This window comes from Meles meles, chromosome 1, assembly GCF_922984935.1.
Source record: "Meles meles chromosome 1, mMelMel3.1 paternal haplotype, whole genome shotgun sequence".
NCBI lineage: Eukaryota > Metazoa > Chordata > Mammalia > Carnivora > Mustelidae > Meles > Meles meles.
The window spans coordinates 43,487,174-43,514,772 of NC_060066.1; positions in this window are offsets into that span (position 1 = coordinate 43,487,174).

The following is a 27,599-nucleotide window of genomic DNA, read 5'->3' on the forward strand; positions in this document are numbered from 1 at the left end:
TTCTACATCATCTGAAATACAATCACATCAATGACACAAAGGTAGAGAAGTGTTAAAAGTTTGAATAAAAAATATTAACTTCTGTAATCCGAGTTCTTTCTATTATTTAAGATTTTATTAAATATATTATGAATTGTCTTTTTGGTCATAGAGAGGCCCTCAGTTTTTAGAATTAAAGTCACATATATTTGCATAAAATGAGTATTCTGCATATGATTTTCTACAGAAAAAATATAAGACCTTAATGAAAAAGCAGCATATCCAATGGCAGAATTTGGAATCTGATAAAGGAGATTTACCAAAAAATATAACTTTCTTTCACTTAGTTCATTGTATCTTTTATCTTTTTTTTTTTTTTTTTAGAAAAGAAAGTCTCTAATCTTTGACTTTGCATTGAAGTTCTCTAATATATACAAACACAGAAAATACATCGGTAAGATATATCTATATTTTCACTCAAAGTTTCCTCTGTGTCTACTCAAAGATCCAAATCATTTTTTGGAAAAATAAACAAGATTATTTTCCCTAGTTTAGAAAGTCTTCCATAGTAGCTTAGCAAAGAGACTGGGTTACAAGTTGGTTAGACTTAGCATTTAGGTTTTCTTAGCAAGAGTACTTGAATATGAAATCATTAATCCTTTGTGGAAAGAAGGGTTTTCTTTTTTTGTCTTACTTTTCTTTGAATGGGGTATAGTTGATCCATCAAATTTGGGTTTCTTTCTGAAATGTACTTTGTGAACAGCTGCCCTAATACTCCAACATATTCAGTATCCTATGGTCAAGATGATACCAACCTGGTACAGTATTCTGTTTCTACTGACATCCACAAGTTTCTTCTCCTCTTTTCCTCTTCCAAATTAAAGGTCTAAGAAACAGTGTCAAGTATCATTTATTACTTATTTCCTCAGAGGCTCTGAACAGAAACTATTATCTCCTTCCAATCTTTTGTGCTGTCTTTATTGAAAATTTTCAGGGAGAACTGAACCAGTGTACTTATTGTTGACCTCAGAGCTATGGTAGCACAATTTTTGTGCTAGAAAAATATAAAAAATGAAGAGCTAGAAAGATACACATTCAGGATTACAAAAGAGAAAAAGCCTGCACTATGTTCTGAGTAACGAGAATTCAACATACTGCACCATCTGAGGTACAGTTAAAAAAAAAAAAAAACCAACACTGAATAAATTATGTAATTTCATATTTGAGTCACTATAACCTATGGCATGACATAAGAATGTTTTCAAAGAAGAAAAATTAGATTAAAAATAGGCTGTTTTCCTATAGGCTTAAACACATTAGCTTTCATAGAAAATTAAGACTCAAGATGGGTAAGTCTTGGGGCTCCTGGGTGGCTCAGTGGGTTAAAGCCTCTGCATTCGGCTCAGGTCATGATCCCAGGGTCCTGGGATCAAGCCCCGCATCGGGCTCTCTGCTTGGCTGGGAGCCTGCTTCCTCCTCTCTGTCTCTCTCTGCCTGCCTCTCTGCCTACTTGTAATCTCTATCTGTTAAAAAAATAAATCTTTAAAAGAAAAAAAAAAAAGATGGGTAAGTCTTGTGGTAAATATCAGTCTTCATTTTTAAGCTTGTATTAGTTAACTGAGCATTAATTCTGCATCATCTTTTTTTTCTTTTAAAGATTTTATGTATTTATTTGAAAGACAGAGATCACAAGTAGGCAGAGAAGCAGGCAGAGAGAGAGAGAGGAGGAAGCAGGCTCCCCACAGAACAGAGAGCCCGATGTGGGGTTCAATTCCAGGACCCTGGGATCATGACCCGAGCCGAAGGCAGAGACTTTAACCAAGTGAGCCACCCAGGCGCCCCAATTCTGCATCATCTTATACTGGGAAAGGGAAAACTTAGTTGTTTCCTCCTGCTATGACTGATTGTTCATTTACTCAAGTATTCATTCAATAAATGTTTCTGCATCATCTTATACTGGGAAAGGGAAAACTTAGTTGTTTCCTCCTGCTATGACTGATTGTTCATTTACTCAAGTATTCATTCAATAAATGTTTTTTTTTTTAGTGCCTCTCTCTGAAGAGGGTCCTACAAATAAATGTAAAGCCCTGATCTGTGAAATAATATAGGTATGTGTGACAGGGTCTCAATTTGCTCTGAAGAAGCAAGAGATGACTCTTAAACTGAGTCCTGGATCAGGATTCTAAATTGAGCTAGAGAGGATGCCTAGCCAGATTGGAGGCCTTGGAAATGAGAGGTGTGAAGAGAGTAGAAAAAATAAGGAGTCGATCATTGATTTGCTATTAGGGGTGAGGGAGAGAGAAACTTCTGATACCAGCAACCTGGTGAGTGGTGTTGCTATTTGTTGAGAGGCAACAGTCTGAGTGAGCAGATGATGCGCTTTGTTGAGTTCTGGTTGCCTAGGACAGTTGGGTCCACAGGTCTGGAGCTCATGAGAGATGGCGCTATATCTGGAAGACTTTAGCAAGCAGGCCGTCTCTGAAGCCTTTGAGTGATGGGCTGCCTTAAGGAGAGTGAGGGGAAGAGGAGAGACATGAAGGCTGGGGTGGCCCCGATGACTGTTCGACAGGAGCCTAGTGTGAGCAGGGAGAGCAGGCTGAAGGGCTGGAGTGAGAATGTCACGGAATGCCAGGCTGAAGGAACTAGGTTTTGTCTTCTGGATTCTGTGGCACAGTTGGAGTTTTTTATATAGTTCGGTGGCTTCGTTAAACCTTGGTTTCAGAGAATTAATCTGGAGTGAAAATAGGCTAATGCCAGATGACTCAGTACCAGCTGAGGCAAGGTACTGAAGATCTATGTAGGGATCTGGAGGTGTGGGGCCGGACACATTCCAGTGGTAGCTTCTGTAGGACTGGGCAACAGATAGGATATGAGGGAAGAGCCATGTGACTGGGAAGACATTAAGCACCACTGAAAGGAAAGAACCCTGAGCTTGAAAAGAAGATTGTAGGATGGATGCGGATTATGGTTTCACATTTAAACAACTTGTGTTGGAGGGGAGAGGAGACTTGGACACCCGACCACAGCTCTGACATTGAATGCTGTCAAGAGGGACTGGCAGAATCAGGAATCATCCAAAGAGAAGTGACAGATAGCTGACTCCATGAGAATGTTCCCTGCCAGAGAAACACTGCCCACATTGAGGGGTGTGGAATAAAAGGAGATACATTTAAAAGAGACTGTGAGGAGACGGGAAATGGTTTGTGTTTCAGTTGTCATGGGATGCCCCTGGTCTATAAGAAGTTTCAGGAGGATAAGAGACTTTTTTGGGTTGATTGGTAGCAATGTTAAACCAAACACCAATCCTGAACTTTGTATTGTTTCTTCTGGCGGTGCTTTGAAGACAATTCTTTAAAAAAACAATTTTCTTGAGTTTTTTTTTTTTTTTTTAATATAATGTTTAACTCAGGTTGGGCATTCCAAACAGATTTTCTGGTAACCCTGTTGCTGAGGACAGACTCATCTAAAAAGCTAGAGCCGTCTCCCTGCCAAGGCAGGTCAAGGCTACCGGCTTTCCACTATCACTTGGGTAATGCATGCACAATTCCCAATGTATTATTAACTACTCAAAGTGTTCCCTGGTTCCTGCCGGTTCCATGGAACAAGTATGGCAGCCTGCATTGTTTTGCAAAACACCTTTCAAAACTGACTTCCAGTTTTGCCTTACCTGCTGACATTTAAAAATAACTAGGTTGTTTACTCTGTTTTCATTTCTCCAAGCAAATAAAAGTAAAAAAAAAGAAAGATACAGTTAGCATTTGGGTCCTAGAGCCACAGTTGGAGAGGCATTTTTTTTTTTCTGTTCCTTCTTGAATGTTTTTTTTTTTTAATGAAAGGTTGTTATTTTTGTTGATTGGCCAATTAGAGGAGCTGGTAGCTGCTACCTACTTCTAAGACTTGATTCTATTATAAAACCTCAGAGGCTAATGCTGCTTCAGTCTTGCCCTAAAGAGACATAAAAGGATACACTTGCAGTTAAGTCTCCCGGCAGATGAAGGAGCATAAACCATTGATCACAATGCGAAATGCCGAAAACTGAAAAGGAATCCAATTTATTTTAAATAAAACTACTCTGTTCTCCAGTGACAGATTCCAGAATCAGACAACAGAAAGGAACTGACAGCAGATGTTTTAGAGCCAAGACACAGAGAGACTGAGTAATAGTATAGAAAAGAAATTGCTTTGAACTTCACCCCTGCTTTAAATACTTCAAATCAATAGGGTCACAGAGCTCTTTAATAGAGTGATGAGGTCTTGCCCTAGCAGATCTGCACAGTGACAAGCTGATGTGCGTCCCAGCAGCAGGGTCATAAAAATGGCAGGCTTCTCCCTGAAAGGGGGCTTTGTGTGAACGGGGTGCATTTGGAGTGACTCCCCTGTATGGCCACTCTCGAGAGCCAGGCCCTAATAGTCTCCATCTAAATGGGACTGACCTCATGAATTACCTCAGGAAACTTAATCTATAAACTGGCTTCTTCTTATGCAGACTGATGAATTCTTGTTTATTCCTAAATGGCTGTCACAAGACCTATTCATCAAACTCTTAAGGGGGGAAAGGAGACTCGCAGAAGCCAGCCTCAAGTGCAGAACCGTTAAATAATCATTAGGCTTCACGGCTGGTCTTGAGACCCACTCCAAATCCACAAAGCGGGCTTCTTTTTTATTTTTTAAACTATTCATCAGAACTGCATTTAGATGAGATTCTGACCTGATAAAGAAAAAAAAAAAGAGTGCTTTTTGTCGCTATCAGTTTCATGGCTGTGTTCTTTCTCTTTTGAGAGTTGTGTTTTTTTTTTTTAAACAAAAGTAAAAGAAAATAAAGGCAGATGGCCAACTCTTTTCAATATCCGTTTGCTTTATTTGAGCAGTTTAATGTAGTGAAACAGAGTGAAATGTTGCTACTTGCTAAATGGTAAACAACACCATTACCCAGAATTCTGCTGTAGATTGGTACAAAACAGGGTGCTGGTGATTAATTAAACTGTTGTTGTAATTGTAATGCATGATACATAATAGATAGTGTGCCCGTGTATTTTAAAAGCAGCAAATTAGCAAATAATAACTTTCCTACATAGCACATCTCCATTGCTTGCCGCTAATGCATAAATAATCAAAAATAAAAGGCTATTATGTAACTACCTAATAAAACGAATGTTTCTGATGTTCACCAGTCTGTAAACATGTGCTAGTCAAGCTACACACCATGACTGCTGTAGGTCAGATGCCCCTGGAGGCAAGAGGAAGAATTTTCTTCCCAGTGGACTTCCTGGTACCCACTGAATGAAATGTCCCCCATGCTATTAACAGTCAGACATGTGGTGATCTGCTAGTCATATATTATGCTTTGCTGGGACACCAGCCTGGTTTATGGAAATGGCTGCACAAATACCTTTTATACAGAAAATATAAAATGATAAAAAAGAGCTATTTTATCATACCATGTTCATATTTTGTCTAGTTTTTCACTGCCATAATTTTTAAAAAATGGGAACATCAAACCAATCATTTCTCCTTCCTGATTCTTTCTACCTGAAGTTCTCTCACATTCGGTACACAAAGAAAGAGACCTAAGAGAAGATAATTTAGGCAAATGAACGCAAGCTGTCCACTCATTTGGGGATGACTGATAAAAATGCGTAAAGGGTATAAGGGGCTATTTGATTCCTATGAACACAAGTACCCTCAGCCCACGGTCTTTTCTCCTTCCCCCCCAGTCAGTCTTACTTAGGCTGAATGATGAACCTCGGATTTCTTTCTTTAACAGCTTCATTGAGATATAATTTAAATGCTGTATAATTCACCCATGTCAACGGTACACTTCAGCGATCCTTAGTAAATTAACAGGGCTGTGCAACTGTTGCCACCATTCAATTTTAGAGCATTTCTATCGGCTTCAAGAGATTCTATGCACCCATTTGTGGTCATTCCCTGTTCCCACCCCCAGCTTTAGGCAATCACTCCTCTGGTCTCTGTCTCTACAAATTGGCTTTTTCTGGACCTTTCATGTAAATGGAATCGTACAATGCACAGTCTTTCTCGTACGGCTTCTTTTACGTAGCACGGAATTTGTGATGTTTACCTATGCTGTAACATCTATCAGCACTGCATTCCTATTCATGGCTGAATATTATTCCATGGCATAGGTATCACATTGTGTTTCTTTGGTCACTGATTGAGGGACATTTGAACCTAGTTTTTCCATTTCTTTTTTTTTTTTTTTAAGATTTTTTGTTTATTTATTTGACAGAGAGAGATCACAAGTAGGCGCAGTGAGAGAGAGAGAGAGAGAGAGAGAGAAGCAGGTTCCTTGCTGAGCAGAGAGCCCAATGTGGGACTCGATCGCAGAACCCGAGATCATGACCTGAGCCAAAGGCAGAGGCTTAACCCACTGAGGCACCCAGGCCCCCCAGTTTTTCCATTTCTTTTGAATAGATTCCTAACTGTGGAGATGTTGGGTCATAGGGTAGATTTATTCACTCTGGGAATTTAGAATTCTATCTGGAAAATGACATTGAATTCTAAGACTGAAGAGCCATCAGTCATTTGTAGCCTGGTGGGACTGGGATTTTCGGGGTCTGCTTGTCAGTCCATCATTTCCACCTGTGGGACCACAGCCACAGCTGTATTGTTCACTCTGCTGTTCCCTGTAGTGTGGCTTCCCTTGAATTCCCCAAGGGAAGAGAGAACTGGAAACAACCACTCAGACTCAGTTAGTGCTGTTGTTTGGGTGATATAAACAAGCAGATTTGCATGGACAATAGTTTGGCAAACAGGGAGGCAGTACTCCCCATGTCTGGAAATGGGGAAAGGCTGGAACTGGTGAGTTTCCTCCGTTGGCCTCGAGCTGTTCCATGAGGACCCGTAAGTGAACTGCAGTAGCACAGGGCCAATACAGGAGCTCCCTTTATGTGATGCTGTTTGAATGGGCTTTTCCCTATCAATAGCATAAATACACTCCCAGCAGGTCTGGGGCTCCATGTGTCCCACCTCACTCGATCATTTATTCCTGGTGATTAAGGAGGCCTCTGCCTGGTCCAGTGGCTGGGGATCATTTTAGGATCCATGGCCACTTCTGTGCTTTCTACTACCAGTAGTTGGCTTAGAGTGTTGATAAGCCGCACTCCATTCTACCTACACTTCCTGTAAGTAAACACGGATGATAATTACCCTAAGTGTAGTCTAGTAAAACTCTGATCAATGCTATAAAGCAAAATGATTGCTGCCTGGCATATAAGTAATACATTTCAACACTCACTCTCTTCCCTTAATAGTGTAGGTAGCATTTAGTCGATAAGAACTTGGGATGTGTGTGTGCATTCGTGTGTGTGTGTGTGTGTGCGCGTATGTGTGTTTATCCTTCCTTTCCTTGCCAGACACAAGATTCTGCTTTCTGCCCCATAGGGGGATTCAGTAGAGCTCAAAAAATTAGCCAAGTGAAACAAGGACATCCTGGGAGCTGAAAGCAGTGTAAATCCCGCAGAGTGAGCTCCCCCAACTTCTGCAGGATTCAGAAGTTTCATGGAGCATAGACACTTCCTGGTGGGAGCTGAGAACATTATGCACACAAGTAACTATTTGCACAGAGTGTGCACCATGCAAGGTTTTGCCTGCTGTATTGGTTTCTTTCCTGTGACAGCATGATTCTTAGAATAATGTTAAGGTCAGAGTGATGCTTTTACTTACTTAAGACTGTCCATGCTGGGAGCTAGAATGTGGCACAGAGTGTCCTAGGGCGGTGGCAGGGGGAGTGGGGGTGAGGGGGTAGGAGGGTGTGGGTAGGGGAGCACACATGCAGAATATTTCCATTCGACAGTGGGCAGGGGTAGCTTGGTTATGGTAATGTCAGGTTTGCAGCATGTCCCTTCCATGTGTCTTTCTATTGCAGCCTCGGCAATGAAGCCAAGGACGAGGATGTACTTGGGGTGAAAATCATACCAAAAAATGAATTAATTTGATTCTTTGGGTCGGCTGGATCTGAGACTCACATTAGCTACTCTAAAGCAAATAAATAAATAAATAAAATAAATAAGAAATAGAGATAAATAAATAAGATCAATAAATAAAAAAGAGACACATTTAAGAATAAATGAGATGAGAATTGGAAGTGAAAGACCATCCAGAGCCCAGGAAATGCTAAGGATGTCTTATGTAGGGACAGCACGGAATCTTGATCTTCCAGAACACTGATCAATAGTCTCCCTCCACTCCGCGCCCATTCTCCACCCATTGCTGGTTGGTCAGTCAGTGTGTCTCCTGCAGGATAGGGCAGGGTGGGAACAGAACTTACCTGTTTGGCCACGTGAATATCATCACTCCTACTGGGTTGAGTGCTTTGTTCCAGGTAACCTCATAGATCGCTTGCCGAACTGTGAATGACTCTTGAGCTCCTTTCACCCCCATACCGTCATTGGACATTTCTGCACAAAGGCTGGGCAAGCACTACCTTGGAGAATTTGGAATTAAAGCTTTTCTTTAGAGAAGGGGGAGTAGAATAGGGTGTGGAAGTGGAGGAATCAGCTCAGTGTAGAAAGCGAACAAAAAGGGATGATTCATGGTCTCGCAGGAAACAAGTAAACCAAACAAAAACAGAAACAAGAAAGGATTTGAATTTGTGGCAACTGTTTAAGAATAAATTCAGGGGCACCTGGGTGTCTCAGTTGGTTAAGCCTCTGACTTTTGATTTTGGCTCAGGTTATGATCTCAGGATTATGAGATCAAGCCCCATGGCGGGGGAGGGGGAGCTCTGTTGGGTGTGGAGCCTGCTTAAGGATTTTCCCTCTCTCCCTCTCTCTGCGGTTCCCCACCTTGCTCCCTCGCTTGCGCTCTCAAGAAGAAGAAGAAGAAGAAGGAGAAGAAGAAGAGAAAAAAGAAGAAGAAGAAATTTAATAAATGTGAACCGAGTTCTAACTTGTATAAAACACTGTGTAGGTCCTGACTATGAAGAAAATAATAGGAGAGCATTAGTTGAGTACCTAGGAGTACGAGGAAAGATTTGTTCATCTATAAATGAAAAGCCTAAGGGTCGCAGAAATTGAGACTTGCTCAAAGCCAAATAGCTGCAACCAATAGTATCTGAAGTTGAACCCATGTTTCTAGGGCTCCAAAGTCCATGCTCTCTATTCCCTTCCAAAGATGGCCATGACTGGTCTTCTCCATCTAGGAGCTTAAATATGATTAGAAAAATAAAAGGTAACTTTCAATGGGGAAGATTAGTTAGCTTTCCTGAGAATATGTATGCCAGAAGTATTTCTACATGGGACGCTTTACACTTTTCACGTTATAAGTACAGGAAGCCCAAATACTCAGTAGAGAATGTAGAGATTATTTGTTTAGTATTTACTGTATGTAGTTTTTGAGTTTGTTTTCTTGGTGTAGCTGTGGGTAAGTAGAGTGTGTGACACAGATGTCATCCACCTTGGGATGGCCTCCATCTAATGCGCATGGATTCCATGACTCCACAGAGTTCCGAGAATTTATTATTAAATTTTTATTTGTTTAAGAGTCACTTCATTTAACAATAGCCATCAATGGCTTTTACGTTATCTGAATAAGACAAAATTCTATTGCCACTCCTTATTAACTTAGCTAATGAGACATTTCTAGATGAGAAAATAATTCAAAGCCCACTAAACTGAAATGACTTTTTTAGTTGTTTTTGTCCTCTTAAAAACAAGAGCTGTTTTCTTTTAGTAGATATGCAAAACTCAATTTTTCTGAGATAATTCGAAGAACTTGTTTTTAGATTTAAGGTAACTTGTTTATTTGTCCAAAAGGAAATGAAATGTTTTTTTTTTCCTTATCTAGAAGAAGGTGTGCTAAATGTAAGGAGCATGTCACACACACAATTTTCCCACAATTCTCAGTCTGCAATAGTCAGTCTTCATTATCTTCTTTTCCAGTTATGATCAATCAGAATGTGAGAGTCTCCTAAAGTAGTTTATGCTAGAGAAACTGTAGTATGCTACTAGAAAACTAGTAACCCCCATGCTTTGTTCATGTGTGTGGAGTTGCTTGATCTCAAGTCCAGTTCTCTCTCTCCGAACTTTTTGCCCCAAACGTTAACTTGTATTAACTTATTTTACAAAATTTTATTAGGTTTATTAATGTCATTTTGATTTATTTTTTAAGAATTTTATGACTATGGGGTATTGTAAAACTGCAAAAAATATTTTATTTGAATTATTTGTTCTCATAAACCGTGAAAAGTAGAATGAAAGTCAAAATGAGAATGAGATGGAAATAGTCTGCTTTCCTTGGAAGCCAGGTTTTCCTCATAACTGTTAGCTGAGGGTAATGTCCTATATTCACAAACTTGTTAATGGAACATCTCCATCCCTTAACATTGTATTAATTAGTAGAAATTCAATTTAAATTTTAAATTGTATTGCTTCCACCAGTGAAGAATTTTATAGGCACAGTTTCTGTATTTTACTGATCTCGACTATCATCGTTTTGATTGCAACTATTAGGCATTATAAGAAACTATTTCTTCCTGAAATTTCTCTAACTTCACGTTTTAAATTTATTTAGAAAATACAAAAGTTATTCTTTTTTTTTTTAATTCATTTATTTGACAGAGAGAAATCACAAGAGAGGCAGGCAGAGAGAGAGGAAGGGAAGCAGGCTCTCTGCCGAGCAGAGAGCCCGATGTGGGACTCGATCCCAGGACCCTGAGATCATGACCTGAGCTGAAGGCAGCGGCTTAACCCACTGAGCCACCCAGGCGCCCACAAAAGTTATTCTTCACATTAGTTCAGTTCATTATGGTTTATAAAGCTGTTTCAAATTCACTATGGTATCTGATCCTCAAACCAATCATTTGCGAGTAGATGGAGAGCTTCTGACTCTAAATCCGTTAGAGAGTAAGTGTTGAAGCTGAGATGAAAACTCAGGTCTTCTCCATTCTCTGACTTTCATATTCCTCTTTTCTATGAGTCAATACTATTGAAAAATAGCATCTCAGAGACAGGGAGTAACTTAACAGTTCCCGTACCATCTCAGTCAAGAGCCTAGCATGTAGGAAAGTTTTATATATATATATATATACTAGCCAGTCTGAGGAGTTATCAAGGGAATAACAGCTTGTGTTCCCATTATATGTGTGCAAACTCATCAGTTTTGGTCAAAGTTGTAATCCCAGCATGATTTCCCCTGGACACTCTGGCTCATCTCTCTTTGCTCCCAAATGATCAGTGTTCAAACACCAAGTAATAAGAATAAGCCAAACAGAGTTAGGAAAAGAAATTTGCTGTGAAGAAATGTAAAAACCTGTGCCACAGAGGTCCTTGTCCAGCGCTTTGGCCGTATTGACAGGATTGATCATACTTTTATTGGTTTCTGTTCCCCTTAAAAACTTATGAAATTTATCTCATGGGACATCAGTCTTCCCTATTCACAATGATTCAAACATAGGTTAATAAAGACTTTTTCATGGGGAACATGACTAGGAGGAGTACTCATAAAATTCTGTACTCTTTCCATGATGGAGACTTTATAGTCTTAAGGACACCAGGTTTAGGTTGAACAGAGAGAGCCTGATAGAGACACCCTTGCCTCCCACCAACACCCCAATAAACTTTTAATTCCTTGTATTTGATTAGAAATAAGGATAGTAAGACTGAACCAAAATGCGGATTTCCACATGATGAATTTTGACTTGTTAAACAATGGAGAGTCATTGTAGTATAGCCAAGTAGGTGTCTAGAATGTTCATTAATGTGTATGTTTAGAGTTCACCAAGACCCCTTGGCTTTTGAGGTTCGGAATCTTATGTCTTAAGCAAATAGGAAGGATCTGTGTACTTAAACATAATTGTGGGTGAATGTAGGATGCGGGAAAACAAGATTTACCATGCACCCTTTTCCCCAGCTTCCAAGACTGGCATCCAGTTATCCCAGATCGGTGGTGGGGGGTGGGGTGGGGAGGAGAACATAAAGATGAAACAAAAAGGGAGGTTTTATTGTTGATCCCTGAGAAAGGAGTCCTCTCAGCCTGGTTCCTCTACCTCCTGAAAACAGTGTTATAGAAAGATTAAATATGGCAGCTGTGAGAGGGAAGATTTAGTGGGAAATGAAACTGAAAACTTACTTCTATAAAGCACAGGAACTCTTGAGAAGCTTAGAACAACCAATACCACAAAATAAACAACTGTTGTTGAAAATAGACCTGGACCAACACTCCATAGATTAGATTAAGATGTAGGGTGCAGTATTTGAAAAGGATGATGATGCCTTTAATTGTATAAATCTGGATGTAACTCTCTTTTATTTCCTAGGTTAATGATCAATTATGGTACCACAGGTACCACAGGGCAGCTACTAAACATTAGTTTTTTCCCCTCTATATTCTTCAAACCCAAACTAACCAAAAAGTAAGAAATTTTTATCAGTTGGAGTTTTTGGATGCCAGCAGCAGGAAGCAGAATTTGGCTAACTAAAACAGAAAAGGCAATTTCTTGCAAGATTATGGGAAAATTCAGGACCGAAGATGAGGCTGAATTTAAGGTGGGGAGAGGGTGGGAGCCAGGCAGCTTCGGGAGAATCAGGATCCTCACTAGTGGAACAAATCACGTGACAGTCTTTTCAAGGCACTGTGGCAGGAATGAGTCATGCCCAAATATATTCATTCTGTCATTCAGCTCATGATTTGTATTTTAAAGAGAGAACTTGGGTCCCACGCTTGCCACTTGGATAGGAGAAAAATGAATTTCCCTGACTGGACGTACCAATAAGCTATATTCAATATTAATGACCCCAAAGGAAGCCAGTTCCAGGATCCAAACAAGAAGGAACTGGTGTCACAAAGCCAACCAGCTCTGTGACACCAGGTCCCTGTAAGCTGCACGCCATTTTGATATCAGCGAATAAACAGAAAAGTTACCTCTAATAGCTATGCAACAGTTTCACGTGTTTCTGTGCTTTCTGGCTGGCAGATTCCATTTGCACAAAGGATGTCAGAATTGCTCTCAAGTGCCAATTGCCTTTCAGAAGAAGGAACAACTTAACAGATCCTGAGATGCTAAGGCTGGGTCTGAGCCAGGGATGCTAAGTGCTGAGCATTAATATTTGGCCAGTGACCATGAGGTCTCCTAGATGAAGTCATATATCTCCTCTTAAAAGAGAGAGTGTCCTTCCCAATCAACTTGAAAAACAACCCCAACACACCCATTATTTAATGTGCTTTTGTAAATATCTTCTGCTGACAGAATGCTCTTCTGTTGTAAAGGAAACTGCTACTCCTTCGTTCTTCGCTGAAATCATGACTAGGAACCTAAATATTTGGACTATCTCAATCCTCACAACTCACAGTTAAGTTAACCTAACATTTCAAGTAAATGATGTATCTTATTTATTAAACTAAACAATCACCTGCATTCATGATCAAAGAGTAAAAGATGTGCACTTTTCATTACAGTCGAAAATTTTCAGATGACCTCCTGACTTAAATTATGCTTAGCGGTCTGCTGGATTTGGTGCTCCCATATACTGGGTCTTTCAGTTGCACTAAAGACCTATCAACTGCTTTCTATATCGATGCATTAATCGCTCATTTATTTATATCATTTATTAGAAACGAATTATTATAGAATACTCAAAAGTCACTTAGGGACCAATTCATTTAAAAAAATCAATTACACAGTTAGGTTGTATAATGTACCAACTAGCCTAAATGATTTTAGGCTTTTGGAAACTATTTGTAATTTACCAATATATCTCACTAAGTTAATAGAAATGATACATAAATAATTCAGCAACCTGTATTCTTATCCACATAATTTGTTGTGACAGCACTAGCCATAGACACTGGGTATGAGGATGTGGAAGACACAACTCATCACTTCCTACCTACTTCACTGCAAAGAGGACTTGTGGTAGGCAGTAGAAATAGCACCTGCTATGGGCTCCTTCCTTCAGGTAATCTCATCTGGAGGCATAAAACCAGAACACCTGATTTCAGGCCCAGCTGGAATGAAGACACAACATGTAGATATAAACAGACGCACCTTCAAATAGACACATAATATACACACATTGGTAGATCCCAGAGCGCATCGAGGACTTCATTACACCAGGCGGAAGGAGGTGACTCCTGATTCTCTGTAAGGATAGGCCGGTAAAACCCAAACGATAACGCAGTCCTCGGTTCGAGTTTCCAGTTTGTATTCCTTCTGTGGTATTCTCCGCTGCACCTAGCATAGTGCTTTCAAAATGGTTGTTCAGTTGTATGTGGTTTTGTTTTTTTTTTAATAAAAATATCTGAAAGAAAACCCACCTGGTTTAATAATGTCATTTTAGAGTAGGTTCTACTGTGCCCAATTCTTTTCTTTTTGAAAGAAACATAGAAGAATTCATTTTTTTTTTTCAGTTTTGGTCCCTCCCCTTATTCCATCTAGTAGAAGTGTTAATGAGAAATTTCTAATTTCAGAGCAGGTGCTAGAGCAGTAAGGCGAGAGTCCAAAGTCATTCACAAGCTGAGTCATCAGCTACCGGGCCCTCGGGAGGAAGTCCTCTCCCGAGGGAATATTGGAGTCCTGCAATGTTCCACACGGTTTTTCCTCCTCTCAGAGGAATCTGAAGTGAAATGTAAGCCACAGCTAATTTGTAGGAGAAAATAACACCAGATTTATTCAGTGTATGATAAAAACCACATGTATGTCGAAGACAAATTTCATGCTCAGAATCCATGACATTCCTGGTATTTTGCTCAGATAGTCCTGTGAAATTTCTGGAATCTTGAATATTTTAACCACTTTAGGGCAGAAGCTACTGTCAGCCACATGGGCCTTGGCATGAATTACTACACCTCTTTGATTTGTCTCTACGTTTTCAGTGCCACACGAACTCCAAGGAAACATTTAAATGGATTGCCGGCAATCAGAAAATGGAAATATTGACAAAGTAATCCCATACACTACTCTATTTCCTAAGTAAAAACTTGGATTGTTTCAAAGTATATGATTTTCTCAACTTTATAACCTAGACAACAGCAAAAAAAACTGTTTCATTTTGAAACAGTAAAAGTGGGTGAGGACAAAAGAAACCCTAGAGGCAAAATGTTTGTATTTGCACACACACATTTTTAGAATCATCATCATTTGTCACAAACAGTTGGAAAGCCTTTTATAAAATTCAGTCCAGCATTATTTTTCTACTGAAGTGGATATTTATTTTCAGAATTTTAAGGTTTTGTTTGTTTTGCCGATTTTGTAAGGCCATTTTTTTCTTACTTTTTACTTTCTTCTAAAATAATTAACCAACAGGAATGACATTGGATTTTCCATCTCCTGGTGATACCACAACTATAGTGGAGTCATCCAGTCCTAAAGAGATTTGTCTTACAGGGTGTTCCTTCTAGAACATGGTTTCATGAAATGAAAGTTGCTTCATTTTCAATGAGATAAATTTACGGGGATGATGGATACGGTTCAAAGGATAGACATTATGACTGGGAAAAAAGCCACCATGAGTTATTTAGGAGACAAAGTATTAAACTTCAGAATGAAATCATGCGCTTTGTAATGTTCATACCAAATAACTGGTCACATTCAGGAATTAAGTAAATAACATGCTTTTAAATTAAAAAAAAAAAGTAGAAAGAAAAGAAGACACTTTCTGGCAAATTAAAGAAATATGGGTTGCCAGGTCTGTTCCCTGGTCCCTCTTAAATGTTTCTGAGGAACTCTTGGCCCAGAAGCTCCTTCCATTCCAAGAGGGACTTGTCACTGTGATTCCCAGAACAGGTTTACAATGTGCCCATTGAGCACTCTGAATGCTGAGAATGAAGGAGGACCACTGGGGAAAATGGGGAGCAGCAGGGAGAGGCCAGAGAAAAAATAATTAATCCCAGCCCTCAATCTGCCAGTACTAGAGCCCCCGGAAATGAGCAGCTGATTCTTTTCTCAACTCTGTTCAACATGTCTAAGCTCCCCAAATCCTTCCAGGGTGCTGGGGTGACGACGGCAGTTAGCCGGGACAGGGTCAGGGACTAGCACTTCATTTCTAAGATTCATGTTTAAAGGAAGTTTGCTCAGATGGAACACCAGAAATATAATCAGCTGAGTAATTCAGATGCAGACGGTTTTGCTTGAACCACAGATGTACGGATGAATCCCCCCATGGCAAAGAGCAGCTATTCCTAGGGGCAGGGAAGTTGGCTTTGTTCTCTAAAGTTCCTTTCCAGTTCAAAGACCCCATGGCTTCCCGCAGAAGACCAGACAGATGGGAATACCACAGGATGATAAATAGTTATCAGGATGTTGTTGTTGTTGTTATCAAGATTTTGAGTGGACACATCATATGCATCGTAACTAGAACCCAATTCCTTGTTTGCTTTGCAGAATCCATGAAGTCAATAAAATAAGTTATTGCATAGGAAGAGGGTTTAAAGCATTCTTTTCTAAATTCTTGTTCTGTGTGTATAGGAGAGAAAAATATAAAGAACATAAATTATTTTTTAGTTAAGTTACTTTCCATATTTTAAATGACTGTGAGTCAGACTTAAAATAAAATTTCTAGAGGTGCCCAAGTAGCTCAGCTGACTGAGTGCAGCTGCTGACTCTTGATTTTGGCTCAGATCATGATCTCTGGGGGTTGAGACTGATCCCCTCATTGGGCTCCACACTGGATATGGAGCCTGCTTGGGATTCTCTCTCTCCTTCTGTTCCTTCCGATCCTCACTCTCTCTCAAAATAATAATGATGATGATGATAATAATAATAAATAAAGATAAATTTCTGACTTTTAAGTTATGTTTACTTGAGCAGCAGTTCTGATTTTCAAAAGAATAACAGAAACATTCCTTTCCTTCCTCCCTTCCTGGTTCACGGTTCAGATCTGTCCTTCCTCAGTACCTCAAAAAATGGAAGAAATGTGTTGCAGCCTTAGGGTTGTCAGATTTAGTAAATACAAAAAATACAGAATGCTCAGTTTAATTTAGATTTTATATTGAAAAATGCATATGTTTTAGGATAAGTATGTTCCATGCAATATTTGGGACATACTTATACCAAATTTTTGTTTGCATATCTGAAATTCAAATGTCATTAGGTGTTCTGTATATTATCTGGCAATTCTGCCTGGCCTCTGGCTGTATTCTATTTCTGTGAGTGTCTGATTTGACAATGTTGTCTGTGCTGCTTATCTGAGAGAGCTGGTCAGAGAGCTAGTGCTTGTCAGACCTTTACCCCTATCCAAGCTCCTGTGACCTCGGGCTTCTCTCAGACACAAGCCATTTTTCTTCTGGTGACAGATCATAAAAACAAAAGGAGGGGCATCTGGGTGGCTCAGTGGGTTAAGTGTCTGACTTCAACTCAGATTGTGATCTTGGGGTTCTGGGATTGAGTTCCATATCAGGCTCCCTGCTCAGTGGGGAGTCTGCTTCTCCTTCTCCCTCTGCTCATGCTCGCCCTCTCTCTCAAATGAATAAATAAAATCTATAAAACAACAACAACAAAGAACCTAAAATGGGAGTTTAAGTTTCCAATGATAAACATAAAACAACTTGTTGCCCTGCTACCTTGATAAAATTCTCATTGTTTAGAACTTTAGATACCAGGGAGAGAAAAAGAAAGACCGTGTCTGCCAAATCCTGCTCACTAACGCTTGGCCACTGAGATCAGAAACTTGGATTTGAGTCCCCCGTCGGCCACCTACAAGCTGTGTGAGTGGAAGCCAGCTATTGAACTCCGAGTCTCAGCATCCTCACTTTCAGACTGGAGATAATGACAGATGATGATATTAGCCACCTCGAGAGGAGGATTAAATGAAATAAAACATATAAAGTACGGGGCACAGTCCGGACCAGGTATTTCTATTAGGACTTTCACCATCACTACCTTGACAGCTATTACTAGCACCAACACGATGTGTGAGGCCTTGTGGTAGACAATATGAAGTGATTACAAAAGAGATCACAGGCTGTTTTCGAAATAGACCAGCTCTTAAAGAAATAAGGAACAATACAAGCCAGCAGGTCCTAAGTGCCAAATGAGGGTCACAGATGGATAAACTACAGGAGCTCAGAGGAGGAAGGGACATTGGCCGCATCCCTGGAAGCATAGGAGGATCGAGTGGTTTCTCTCCTACCATTTTCCCCTGGGAACTTTCCTCTTAATGGACACCTCCAAATGCAGGTAACTGATTACTTGTTAGAGCTCTACCAGCTGCCTCTATCTCCTCCGGTATTACCTGCAATGCCTCAGGTCTTCTCAGCAACAAACACAAGTGTTCTCCCTAGAATCATCAATAAATTTCTTTCCATCTCCTCCCAAGAAATTGTTTGACCATATGTTAATTGTGCATCATTCTTAAGATTCTTTTGAAAATATACTACATGCATTTGCTTGCTTAGCTGTCTCTTCTCTACCCTTTGCTTTGGATGTCAGTTCTGTGACTTCCTTTTTGACTCTTTCCTACACGTTTTACCTTTTAGCTCATTTATGCAAATGGTTACTGTCACTCATTTTACAGGAATATTTTGTACTTCCTAAAACAACCCCTTCTCATAAATTACTAAAGCAGTTCATTCTTTATTATCTAGACTTATCATAATTGCACAGGATTGAAAGGAGAATATCCTGGTAATGTGGTACACTTATAAGACTATTGGCAAGACTATAGTCTTATACCAATGATGAATTCATAAAATTGGAATTGATATAAAATTAACATTGTACTGAACTGAGTAAGGTTGACAGATGTTCACTCAACTAAGTTAATATTTCTAATGTAATTGAATCTTTTGGTAAGTTTCCTGGGCTGACTCATAAAATTCTCCCCCAGCCCTGCCCCCAAAAATGTATTATTGGGTTGTCACTTTAATAAACATTAAGAAATAGTAAGCTTTCTGTTTTTCTGTTTTCTTGGTTTTTTGTTTTGTTTTGTTTTTTTTTACACTGACACCTGTTGACCTTCTCCTATGGTTTTGTGAAGCAGATGGGCACCAGGAATCATAACAGTAGAACAATAAAAGGAGGTGCAATGTTGGAGGTGGTGGAGACTCAGAGAAGGAAGGTTGTGAGGAAATTTTGTAATTTATCTACATAGGAGTCCTGGAATATTTTTTAAAAAAGGATTTTACTTCGTTTGAGAGACCACGTGCACAAGTAGGGGGAATGGCAGAGGAAGAAGCAGGCTCCCTGCTGAGCAGGGGACCCCCCACCCCAATCCTGGGCTCCATCCCAGGACCCTGAGATCATGACCTGAGCCAAAGGCAGAAGCTTAACTGACTGAGCCACCCAGGTGCTTCTGGGACATTTTTTTTTAAATAAAATAAATTGTGCAGCCTTAACAGTACTGTAGAATATAAAATGTTCAGCTACTGAAGCTACTCTGGCTGGGGACTAAAGAGGATTTGGACATCAATGAACGATAAAGTAAAACCAGCTACCAATCAATTGATAACTTATCTTTTAGAATTGAGTCTCTACTCAAAGACAGAGTTGATGAGCCACTTTCCTCAGTCATTTTTGTACAGAAGGTTTTTTTTCTTATTAGGAACAAAAAATGTCTATAAGTCATATAAAGCTTTGTCATTGGTGAAGGGTTTCCTTACGTGCATTATGAAGGGGACAAGCATATGAGCATAAGGAATTAACACCTCAAGTACCCCAATTAATATAAAAATAATTGTCACTTATAATAAAATATACTAATTTTGGAGCAAAAAACCAAATGGTTTCCTCATATTTGTCTGTCATTCAAGAATGCCTGTCAGTATAGGTAAAAGATTTAGCTTATCAATAAATTACATACATATATGTGAGCATCTTGAGCAAGGTAATCAACAAATATTTGCTAACAGATTGTAAGATGACACGGATGAAGATCGAGACAGAAATTTCACCAAGTAACTCTGAAGTTTTTATGTGGATAATATGACAACAAAAGGCTCTCCCTAGCATTATATCTGGATTGCACGTGCTGATATATCCCAGAATAGGCCTGTCATTTAAGGCCAGCATCCATTATCATTGGCTGATATTCATGCCATAGGCGATAAATATTTTTAATTTCACCCCTACTTATAGGGGTGCAAAAATAGTTGGTTGATATTTAATTCATCTCACCATACTTCATCATTAAAGAGATTCACTATTATTTGTCATTTAATTACCTCATGGGAAAGATCTGTGCTTATTTTGCCCATTTCTTAAACAATATGCATAATAAACTTACATAGAACATCTGTAGTGGTTGTAAGTATTCTTGTCCCATGAAACTTTTTGTATCTTTTTTTTTTTAAAGATTTTATTTATTTATTTGACAGAGAGAGATCACAAGTAGGCAGAGAGGCAGGCAGAGAGAGTGAGAGGGAAGCAGGCTCCCTGCCGAGCAGAGAGCCCAATGCGGGACTCGATCCCAGGACACTGAGATCATGACCTGAGCCGAAGGCAGCGGCTTAAACCACTGAGCCACCCAGGCGCCCAACTTTTTGTATCTTAAATGTACTTGTTGATTACATCTATATGGTACTAAACATCTAGATGAAAATTTAAAAGATATTAAATTAAAAATTATTTGGATGCTAGGAAACATGATCTATATTTCTACCTTTCTTTATCACTATTCTTCTTTGTATGTGTTTTGGGAATGTCTCAAATAATAAATTAATTTCCATCCTTGGTTGGCAAATATTTGTCAATGGCCAAATGTTTGTGGTATGTTGACTGATTAGCAAATGTCCAAGCAGGTAGTTGTTCATACTGATGATTGGAAGTCACCAGAGGATCACTATTACTGATTTTTCCTTTTGCCTCAGGCTCCAGTATGGCTCACCGCAGCAGTGTTGCTGATCCTATGTCATTTGCAATTTGGATATTTTGTCTGTCACAGATTGTTTTAAATTAATTTTGAATGTGTAGCATTGATGGAAGAGTAGACAATAGGTCAATGAAACAGAATAGGGAACACAGAAATAGATGCACATAAATATTTTCAATTGATTTTTGACAAAGGTGCAAGAGTAATTCAAGGGAAGAAGGACAGCCTTTTTTTTTTAAATATTTTATTTATTTATTTGACAGACAGATCACAAGTAGGCAGAGAGGCAAGCAGAGAGAGAGAGAGAGGAGGAGGAGGAAGTAGGCTCCCTGCCGAACAGAGAGCCCGATGCGGGGCTTGATCCCAGGACCCTGAGATCATGACCTGAGCCGAAGGCAGAGGCCTAACCCACTGAGCCACCCAGGCGCCCCAAAGGACAGCCTTTTTAATAAATAATGTTAGAGCAATTAAACATCACAGACAAAAGCAAATGAACCTCAACTTAAGTCTTTTATCTATGACAAAAATTAATTCAAAATGGAATTAAATACAAAATACAAAACTACAAAACTTTTTGGGAGAAATCTCTGGAATCTGGGGTTAGACAGAGTTCTTAGACTTGACACCAAAAGCACAATCCAAAATGAAAAAAAAAAAAAGATAAATTGGACTTTAATCACAATTTACAACTTTTGCTTTTTTAAGACCCTGTGGACAGAATAAAAAGATAAGTTGCAGACTGGGGGGAAATTGGTGCAAAACAGATACTCAACAGAGTACTAGTACCTGGAATATATGAAGAACTCTCAAACTCAACAGTTAAAAAAAAGAACCAAACCCGATTAGGAAATGGGCAAAAGACATGACAAGACAGTTTTCTGAAGAGGATATACAAAGGGAATATACGGATGGCAAATAAGCAATGAAAGGATGTTAAATACCATTAACCATTAGGGAAATGCAAATTAAAACCCCAAAGAGATATTACTGCATGCCTATCAGAAAGGCTAAAAAACAGTGACAAAGCCAAATGTTGGGGAAGATGGAGCAACCTGATCCCTCATACATTGCTGATGGGAATCTGTAATGGCACAGCCACTCCGGAAAACAGTTTGGCTGTTTCTCAAAGACCTAAACATGCAACCAGCGTATGACCTAGTCATCGCATCCCTGGGCATTTATCCCTCCAACATGAAAACTATCACACAAAAACCTGTACGTACATGTTTTAGAGGAGCTTAGTTTGTAATAGTCCCAACGGGAAACCAGCCAGGTGTCCTTCAGTGCGTGAGCGGACAAACTGGCACATCCATCCCACAGAATACTCCTCAACAGTGAGGAAAAAACTTGAGGTATACCTCAGCCAGGATACATCTCAGTGAAAGAAACAGAACAAAACAAGAAGTTATTGTGGTGTCTCTTCCGATTGGATGGGGGCTCCCAAATGCGGGGCGTCTATTGGATGGAAGCCCGTGGTGAAAGGATTCACACGAGGCAGAACAAAGGAGCTAGAAATTTACTGAATCCACCACAAGGGAGCTGTGGGCAGGATGGCAGAGGAGAGGCTGTCTGCGGTGAAGCGGTGGGTGGGGGCTGCTCTTAAAAGAGGAACGTGAGGGGGTCTGGGGATCTGTGGAATTTTCCCCTTCTTGGTAACTGTGCCTGATTTTAAGTGGCCCATTGATCAGTTAGGTCTTAGGGATCTTTTGAGGTGTGTCGCCTGCTAGGCGTGTCTACCTTCAGCCAGGGGGTTGGGGCACTGTGGGCCCTTCTGCCTTGGTCAGGTTTCCATTGCTCAAGCCTGTTGTCCAAAAGCAGTCTCTACAGTTACATAAAGGTGTGATTCTATCAATAAAACATTTTCAAAATGACAAAGTGATTGCAGTGGAGAAGAGATGAGTGATTGCCAAGGACTAAGATGGGGCGGAGAGTGGGAAAGAAGTGAGGGTGATTACAAAGGGCCAACACGAGGGACCGTCGTCCTGATGGAAATGTTCTGTATTTTGACTGGATCGATGGCAATGTCTGGGCTGGGATCTTGTACTATAGTTCTGCAAGACGATAACCACCGGAGGAAGCTAGGTCAAGGGCAGTGGTGGGGATATTTCTTTCTATTCTTTCTTATAACTGATCTCAATGTCAAACAAAATAATCAAAAACAAACTTTAAAAATATCTGGTATTGAATTATATATTAATAAAAATAATTTTAGGGGGGCCTGGGTGGCTCAGTGGGTTAAAGAGTCTGCCTTCAGCTCAGGTCATGATCCTGGGGTCCTGGGATCCAGCCCCGCATTGGGCTCTCTGTTCAGCAGGAAGCCTGCTTCCCTCTCTCTCTCTGCTTGCCTCTCTGCCTTCTTGTGATCTTGTCAAATAAATAAATAAAATCTTTTTTAAAAATAATAATTTTAAAAATCTGGTATTGAAATACTATTTCTCTTGCTCACAGAGTTTTTCAGTGTCTCCTTCACCTTCACTTCTGAGAGGAGTGCCTTTCTCGCTGCATTCCAGGGGCAGCTCTGGAGCCCCAGGGGTGAAAGTGGGATGAACAGGAGTGACAAGGACTAGTCGGAAGTTCCTACATAGTACACGCTTGCTTATTACGATAGGATACTTTAAAATCTTAGGGAAAATTAGGCGAGAAAGAGAGACAGTGGAGAGGACTAGAAACCATGCACGGTTCAGGAAAAGTTTAAAGGCACAGAGCTTGGGAAGAGAGTCTTCCTCACAGCCCCTTCAGGCAGCCACAAAGAGAAAGGGATATTATGCAAACACGTATATTTAGAGGAATAAAACAAAACAAGGTTTTTCTTGCCGTTGCTTGCCTTCCATCACTCCCTCCCTCCTGCTGTGAATCTTGCCAGGAGGAATCTTCGAATGCTAATGTCTTGGTATTTGACACAGAGAGTGATAATTGCACAGTGGCCAATTGATTTCCGACTCGCCCCTTGCAGATCAGCCCCGCGACGACTTTGCATTCATTCCCAGCCTCAAGGAGTTGAGCACAGCAACAGCAGAGCCCACCTTCACCCGTCAGATAATAAAGTTTAGTCATGCAGCTTAAAATAAAATAAGCAAGAAGCAGATGGCAAAAGGACAGAATGTGGTGTATTTAATCTGTCCATGTTTGCAAGGAAGCAATTGTCTTCTTAAGCTCCAGAAAACAGAGCAAGACAAACAGGAAAGCGTCTCTTTCCTGGACACATATGACAAGCGTTTATCGAGGTGATCCGGAGTTCGGGATAATTTGACCCCCGTCTTGCTGAATTCTGTTTCTCAGAACCAGGAAACTGAACTGGTTCCACTTCTCCTGGTAGGCAATCAATGAGAGGGGCGGGGTTGGGGTGGGGGGGAAGTGACCGAGGTTAGCAGCAGCCTACTCGGTAAACAACACTGATCAAAATGATCAAAGACCAGATGAAACCAAGATTGGACCAAGTGAACCTCTCAAGACCAGAGCTGGTCACCCATCCTAAAAGAACAGTCAGAGCAAACGGGCAAGTGTTAAGTAGCTCGGTGTTGGGATTCGGCTGCCGCCACAATGAAAACACAAGGGGTGAAGCAGCATCATGGAGATGCTATTCCAATTTGGCTGATTTAGAATCACTGCAATGCTGGAGAAAGGCTCTGGAAAACATGACTTTGCCTCCTCCACACAGAAATCTGGAAGGCTGGCTTGAGCCCTTGGCCTGCAATTTATTCTTATTCCAATACAGATGGTGTCTGAGTGCATTTCAATGACGTATCCATGAAGTCCCATTGCTGACTGCTAGAGTAGGAAGCATCAATAGAAATCTATGTACACGAATGGGCTAGAGCTGGACAGCTACACTGGATAAAGCAGTGCAGAAATGGAAAGAAGGGTGAAAAAAATGAAACAAAAGGAGGTCCAGGCTACTCATGCTTTTCCATTATGCTTAATGATGTGACAGGGAAACATTCAGAAAATCTGCATGCTTTTCCAAGGGGTCCATTCAAATGGAAGGAATTTAGGAATGATCAAAAAGGGAAGTGGCCACTCTCTCCCGTTCATGGTTCAGCATCTACGTCCTTGGAGACTGTGAGTTCCAAAGAGGGGAAAATGCTATGTGACCTACCAGTAGGGGAAAGCCATTCCCCTCATCCACATAAGCTGGCTTTGTGTTTTCTAGTCCCAGGTTTTGTGATCTACCCCTGGGTCTGGAACTGAAAGAGGAAGACAGTGAAGAATCTCTTATTATATCTCTATTATCAGCTATTCCAAATCTTCTGCAAGCCCAGCACATTTCAGTGTACTTCCTTCTCTGAGTTTCTACCCCACGGAGCCATAGCACACCTCTCAACATCGAGCTTTCTCATGTTTTCATTGTCATTTATCTCATTCGTTCAGCCACTTGGCCAACTGGGTCTTAGCACTGTGGGGGTAACATGGCGAGCCAAATAGCCATGGCTGCTAATTTCACAGACTTTACCATTGGGCAGATTATAATCAAAGTTCCTTCAAAGCAAGGATCTTCCCTGCCTTCCCTGCATGATTTCTCAAAGATCATGGAGTGTGCTTAAGTGGTTTCATCTGAAGATAAGTAATCTCAGGAATGCACTGAACTCATCAGCATAGATGGCTCCTGAAGCAGCCTTTTGTTATAAAATTACAGGTGCTGGGCACATACTTCTGATTATTTTCTGAGAGTAGAGTATGAGACTTTTTAAAATGGGGTTATTGTAAACTCGAGTTAACGTCATGAGCAATACGAAATGAAATGGCACATGCGCTAACAAAATTAGAGATTGAGACCTGGCACCGACTGTGGTTCTAACCACACAGACAGAGCAAAGGGAGAAAGCCAGTCAGCCCAGGGAGCAAGATGAAGGAGACACTCAGAAGGGGCCAGCAAAGAGGGGGGTGACCAGCTGTCCCAGTGCATCTGTGCTGCGGGGCTTCCCAAGGCTGACTAGACTTCCAGAGGTAAAATCAGGAACGATCCAGACAAACTGAGATGAGTGGGCCACCCTATTAGGAGTTTCTGGACCCCAGCTTTGTTCTTGCACTTGATTCTATGAGAAATTCCTCTCTCTGTTTACATGTTTCTGACTTGGGTTTCTGTTGCTTACTTGTAAACTAGCATCTTACTGAAAAATAAGTAGGTTGTATTTTCCACTGTATAAAGAATTTTTGAAACTCTTTAAGATGAAGTACGTGACATCCCCATTGTAGTGTGGAGAGAATGAACTTGGGATCCTGGAGATAGTTATGGTGCTCATACGGCTAATGGGTCAGGGAGCAGAGCTGGGTCCTCTCTCTCCTATCAGGGGAGGTCTGTATTTCTAGGAAGTCTCCTTCACATGCCCAGGGGTTTTAGCTTCCTGCAGACTGGATTCTGCAATGCATAGGCAATCCACCAGTCACAACCTGCCCTCTTAAAGAGACATCCACAGATACCTGTACTTTGCTAGGTCTGGCCGTTGAGTACATTCTCTGTACCCTCCATTGTTGTAAACTCTAGCGCTGTGACCCCTTTTCTTATCCCTGGTCTTCACTGCAGCTTCCTTGCATGAAAAAGCAGGAAAGGAAGGGTAACCAGAACTCAGAGATGACCTCTCTTTGGAGCTCTACATACATTATTTAACTTAATCGTCAAGACAGTTGTGTAACATAGGTTTTACTATTTCTTTTTATAGGCAGAGAATCTGAAACTCAGAGATAAGTAAGTGGCTTGTTCAAGGTCACACAGCCATTATCCTGTGGAACCATGATTCAAATCCAAGCTTCTGACTCCAAAGCCCATTCTTTTTTCTCCACACATAAAGCAACTTCTGGGTATGTAAGTTGCACTGTTTTGGAGCATACGCTTTGCTTCATAGGAGGAGAACTAGGAGACTCTTTGCAAACTTTTGGGATGGAGAAAGGCTAGTGAGCATGTCAGGTGACTCTGGATGCTCAATGTCTGGGCTGTTCTGTGTAGTACAATTCTAGAGGTGCTAGAACAGGAGAGGCCTCAAATGCTTGTCAATTTCTATTCACAGTTCATTTATACTCACTCTGGAATTTTCCCTGCATGTATTTGGAAGGCCTTCAGAATGAACGTTCCTACAAAGGAAATAAAACGTTTCAAAATGAGGGAGAAAAGGAAACAGGTGTAATCTTTTGCTTAATGTCTATTATTTATTTCATAAGTAATAGATGTTTATTATAAAATTATAATAATTGAAGTGTAAAATTATTAAAAATACAGATGAATAAAAGAAATTGCAAAAATCCATTTCTAGGAAGACTTTGCTATTTATTCTTCCAGGTTAAACACACACACGCATGCACTTTAAACCAAAAATAAAATCACATAAAACTGGTTTCATAACCAGTTTATTTCTCTCTTAACCATAGTTTGTGAATATCTGTACATGTCAATGAGTAATAATTTTTGTTGTTTTTTTTTCCCTAACCGCAAAGAGCATTCACAGCTATCCAAATAGATGCCAGCAGTTTTGTTTTCATATCTGTTCTTTTCTTTTCCCCTCCCCCATTGCCCAAATTCAGGCCCATCCATGAGTCATGCAGTGTCTGATGAGCTGAAGTATTTAGTAAGCTAATGTTCACTGTCCACAGCAGGAGGCCTGCACAGCTTGGCTGATGAGAAATGAACTGCCTGAAGCGATCTTTTAATGGCAACTAATTTCCCATATTTGATTCTCAGCTTAGCCAACTAATATCTAGTTCAAGCGTGACAAGGCATTTGCAGTTCCTTTTAAAAGTTCTCTATCTGAGAAGCCAAACAATGTGTTCGGGGGCGGGGAATTGTGACCTTCTGAGACTGTGCCCTGGCTTTTCCAAACCAATCTTTGATTAGCCGAGGTCAGTAATCGTGTAGGAAAAAAAAAAAAAAGA